Source organism: Lactuca sativa, chromosome 8 (genome assembly GCF_002870075.4).
Source record: "Lactuca sativa cultivar Salinas chromosome 8, Lsat_Salinas_v11, whole genome shotgun sequence".
In the NCBI taxonomy this organism is placed as follows: Eukaryota; Viridiplantae; Streptophyta; class Magnoliopsida; order Asterales; family Asteraceae; genus Lactuca; species Lactuca sativa.
Window position 1 is genome coordinate 35756901 of NC_056630.2, and position 6000 is coordinate 35762900.

Genomic DNA, 6000 nt, shown 5'->3' on the forward strand with positions numbered 1-6000 from the left:
TATTATCTTTAGTAGGCCGGGACAGGAAAACTCCGTTCGAAATTCATAACTCCTTCATCTGAACTCCGATTCCGTCCGTCTTTCCGTCGTTGCACTACTATCGATGAGATCTTCAATTCTCATTTAGATCACTAAGGATAGTTATCTATCTGCCTTAAATTCACTATTTACGTCGCGCTGGGTCGTGTCGGTTCTGTCGCGAAACTTCGACAGGTCATAACTTCTTCGTTATAACTCGGATTTCGGCATTCCTTATATATTCGGAAACCTCATTTCGACCACTACAACTTTATGTAAAGATATCGGACTTATCTCATACTTTAATTTTGACGCTTATTTTTATTCTTAATTAATCAAACCACATAATTAAGCAATTAGGCACAAAACACATAATACTCAAATAATATACTTCTATTATTTCAAAACGGGTTACAAAAGTTAACCTAGACTATTACATTGCTAAAAACGGCAAGCCCGGAAACACAGGCGTTACAATAGAGAACACACAATACAGCTAGTAGACACAGTTTATTACAATACAAGCTAGACAGAGAAAGAGCACACAATACAACTAGCACATACATAACATATACATTAATACAGTTATGTGAGCCACTAAATGGGGCATGGCACTACCTGCCATGACCGTTTTTGTATCCAGAATCTCCTTAATTGGGGAGCGTATGAGTTTACGTATAGATCTATTCTGGATTGACTATCCTACACCTTGTTGCTCGCTACAGTGGGACTTGCAAGTCTATGTGTGCCAAATGTCATTTCTTACGGCGTCTTACATCGTCGTTTTACTATTGAGTCGGTAGCAGGGTACAGGCCTATCACATGGTACTTTAAATTACAATTTTGTTAAGGTAGTTAGTACTTAGTACAGCAGTAGTTACTTATTACAATACTGTAGTACTATAATATTTTTCCCATTACATTCACTTCGTGAACATTCACACGATGCACGGTAATGTAAAAGCTATATTTTTGGTTAATGATAGTCAGATTTGGGAAAATACACACTCTTACAAGAGTCACACACAGATACTAGATGCCTTGGTAGAAGGCTACTTTTAGTAGGAAATATAGGGTTTTCTAGGAGGTTCAAAACTTTTACATACTTACAAATACTTTCTTACAAATACAGACACTAAAATACTTATGATCCCACCAGCTTTAAAGCTGATACTCTCTTTCAAAATAACTTGTATCCTCAGGTCAACAATAGACATGTACCGGTGCAAGGTTTAGAGAAGATGGAGCTCGTTCAAGACTCATCTTTCATTTTGATTTATACTTTAGTGTCTATTAAACATGTCAGAACACTTGTATTAAAATTATATTTTTAATGCAATGGATGATGTTGTTTCTTGTTTACAACTATTCATTGTTGTGATACTGTACATGACATCCTCCGCCCCAGAACGTTTACGCCGTTCTTGGTTTTGGGGTGTGACAGTGGGTAGCCGATGAAAATACATCTCTCACTTCGAGGTTCAAGCTTATCGTGAGTCTCTTGTCTAACGAAAGTTTCACAACCCCAAACCTTGATATGCACTAACGAGTGAACCTTCCATGTCCACATCTCGTGAGGTGTTTTGGCAACCATCTTAGTTAGGACAAGATTTAGAATGTGAGAGTCAGTCTCTAAGGCATACCCCCATAACGAAATTGGAAGAGAAGCTCGACTCATCATGGAATGAACCATGTCTCAAATTAAAAAACAACATTTTTATAAGAAGAAATAGAACCATTCTCATCCTTAAAAGAATATCTAAAACCTTGTCTAAACAATGCATGAAAATAAATAATGTTTCGTGTCACTTCTGACGAGTAGAAAAATTTATCAAATCTAAACTAACACCATCGCTAAGCACTAGACTATAAACTCCAATCTTGGTGACAGGTGAAGATCGCCTATTCCCCATGATCAAGTTTTGTAACGTTCAAAAAATAATGACATAAAATTTTTGTTTTTAAATAATTAAATCGTTAATACATATCATTTCCATAAAACCATGGTAATTGAGATTTAACAAAACATCATTGAATCAGAGTAAATCATAGAATGAGGAACATATGGTGTGTGCCCTACAACTAACCCGAGTTCTCCATTTGAAAACTGAAGCACCACAAACATAAAATGAAAACTGTAAGCACAAAGCTTAGTGAGTTCCTCAAGATACCACATACCATACATGATTTCTCACATAACGTGCCCCGCCCATTGAGATACGGGCCCCGCCCACACTCGTATAATGGGCCCCGCCTACTAAGATACGAGCCTCGCCCATACTCGCATAATGGGACCCACCCACTAAACATATAACCATATAATCATATAACATTCAAACACATGCCAAGATCATAGAGATATTAGCATACTGCATAATCATCAGGCCTCGCCCACATACAAATCATATATGGATAACTTGATACCAGCATATAGAATAATCATTAGGCCCGCCCAGTAGACATACAAACACATACACATGCAAGAGTCATTCAGACATCTAGCACTCTACATAGCAAACCATGGGCCGACATTGGTGCCTTCGACCCGCTAAACTTAGTGAGGAGACTCAACTCGCACTAATGAATCCCGCAAATAAATCTATGGTTGCTGGCTAACCGATCCCTAAACTACCAAAACAACACCCAATCAAAATTTAGGTCCCAATCCACACCCATAAATCTATTATTCAGGTAAATGACTAGTTTACTCCTCACCTACTTTTGGACCAAGACTTAGGACCAAACCTAATAATCCATAAGGCCTAACTACCAAAAACTACCCAAGTCCTAATGCATGGCCCAATTTTCCAAATTGGGCCCAAATCCATAGTGGGCTCCACAAATAAACAACAAAGCCCAAAAAGATGGCCTAAACCAAATCCCAAATACTGAAATCCCACTCTACTAAGTATGCAGGGCATACTCAGCTTGTATTCTAAGTGTACTAGCTTAAGATCTTATACACTGCACATACTGGCTTGTACGCTCAACATACTCCTCCTGTTGGACCAACTCTCACTTATGAATCTTAATCAATTAAGCCAAGACGTCTAAAACCTCAAAATAGTTAAATATAAGTGACTTGATCCATAAAGTTGAAGGCTTTAATCCTTTGCATGGCTTAATGAAGCCCAACACCAAAGATGAACTCTAAAGGTCAAAATCACTCCAAAATATCTAAAAAAAAACCTTCTTAATACCTTAAGATCTTAGTCCAAACTTCCAGAACTGATTCAAAGGGACTTCTTAAGTCATAAAGTTCCTGACTTTATGACTTAGCATGACTTAATGGAACCCAAATCATAACCCCAAGTCCCAAGCTTCACCAAAAGACTACCAAATCATGCATGGAAGGTTTATACTCATCAATATCCAAACTTTATGCCTCCATAACCCAACAAGGGCCAAATATGAAGCTAAAAGGTTCTTGAGCAACTTCTACTCATAAGAACCACCACAAAGGGACCAAAATCATCACAAAGTGACACCTAGCTAGATCTACAAGAAAGAGTTGCCAAGGTTTAGACTTTATACCTCCAAAAGTTAGATCTAGGTGAACAAAGCCTAGATCCAAAAGCTCCAAGTCAAGAAACGAATCTTGAAGAAGCTACTTCTTCCTCCTCAAGCACCAAAAACACACATAAATTACTTTGAAGCCTAAGAATCACTTAAGTTGGGGCTAAGTGTCGATTTATAAGGTTTAGAGGGATGGAAGATAAAGATATTAGGGTTAGGTTATAAGATAAGGAGCTTAAATAGGGTCCAAGACCAAAATAGGGTTTGGGTCTGATTGGAGTACGCCCATCATACTCCGTAGAGCACCCACGACCATCCTAATCAGTACGCCCATTGTATGCCGAGGTACGCCCTTCGTACTGTCCTTTTCACTAGTACACTACATGTACACCTGTTTATGCTCCGCATACCCAGCTAAACCTTAAAACCACCAAACATCCAAAGGCCATAACTTCTTCGTTATAAGTCCATTTCCAACAAACTTTATATCCATGGAAATGTGACAAGAAGCCTTATACTTCTATCAACTCACCTCCGCTTAATAACTTTCTAAAAAAACCCAAAATTCATAAAGGACCGAGTTATCAAATTACGATTATATCCTTGGGATCCGATACACAAACGAATGCCCGGATCACTTAGACTATAACACCCACATCCAAAAGGGCCAAATCCTTTCCTTGCGAAGGCCCAAGGCCATATGATGACTGATGACCGGGCCACATCCCCGAACAATGAAATGATTCGAAACCGAGTATTATAACTCTCCCCTTCTTAAATTCAATTTCGTCCTCATAATCATTCTTTGCCATTCCTGGTATGCCCGACAACCCGAGAGACACAATTACAACCTTGAGCATACAACAACCTTTCCAAGGAAAACAAACCCAACCCAAGCAGAACTTTCCAACCCAGAGAAGACGAATCCATGATCCCGTGCATAAAACTAATCCTACTTTTCTTGAAATCTGAAATATTGAATTAGTCTAACTCCCCTGACAGACTGTCCATATTGAACCATTGCTAATCCATTCCACTTATCCCCAATTAACTACTCATCTTTTGATAACTTGAAGTCCCCATTAGAAAATTGAATTATGGTCCAATTATTGCTACAAAACACTTTTACTTGACAAAATGCTCAGATAATCCTTCGAGTAAAGGACTCATCCCTATAATGGTTAGACTCAAACGAGAGGTGCGCAACAGGGCCAATTCTTTTACTCGGAGATTATTTAACCCAAACTGCAAGTTATCTAACATATTCTCCAAATAACAAGCGATTCCACCCATGAGATCCAAATCAATAATACCGCCCTGACTTATCTTGATGCCCTTCATAAATGGAACCAATCCTACACACAATCACAAAGGCTTGATCTATCATCAAAACTGAATCCATTCCTTACCATTGAAACCTTCGATTGATGCCCTCGGCATATAGATACCCCAAATTCTTATACCACTGAAAAGAAAAATCTTGAACTTTAACACTTGTGATGCCCAACTCAAGATCTCACCCAAAAACCAAACCAATACTCAACCCATAACCCGAGATCCATGGATTTTCACTGGCATTTCAATCCAAACCTTCTGATTCATGAAAACCCCTCACTCGATGTGATATAAAGGTTTGCAACCATCGCTGAGATTACCAGTCTCGCACCTGCTCCAACCACCAGATTCCCAAGAGTCCAATTAACAAGGCTACCCAGTCTATAAACCCCTATACGTCTCACATTGACCACCCACTTGATATTGCATCTCTAGATCTAAAATCTTCACCCAACAGTCTCTACCAAGTCCCACCTGTATTTCCATAATTAAACGGGCCTCACCCGCGGTAACTACTTAACTATACCACAGAGCGGCCTCGCCCGTAGGTCCTACCCATCTAGAGCTATGCAGGCCCGAATCTGCCTCGGACCCCAATGGTCCTCAACCTAAATAGAGAATATTCCTCAAAAATTCCGACCGGCATGCCCAAGGTACGAACTGATTCCCCATTTGCGCTCGTGACCACCTCCCATGATAGTCTACCTCGAATTGGTGAATGCTACAATCCCATCGCAATCTTACAACACTTCTAACCATCCATGGTTACCTCCCATGGCCCTTCCACACCCAAAACATCATAATCCCACTTAAGTGATCGAGTCATACTTCGAATACAAAACCCTCAACCATGACTCAACCACATGCCTGTTATGCATAAATGAAGACGCCGATCAACGGTGGGAAGTTTCTTGAACTCCCACTTACACGATCTCAATCTAAACGACCATTTAGGTCGCCTCTCTTCCTGGCCAGGATGTGAAACTTGACCTAGTTCCACACCCTTCCAACCTACAGATATTCATATCAATTCTCCCCCACTTCAATTCGACGAAGCTCTCTCTCTCTCTCTCTCATCTCTTAAATCCTGATGAATTCCCGACCCATTAATCTCATATAGCATGAACATCC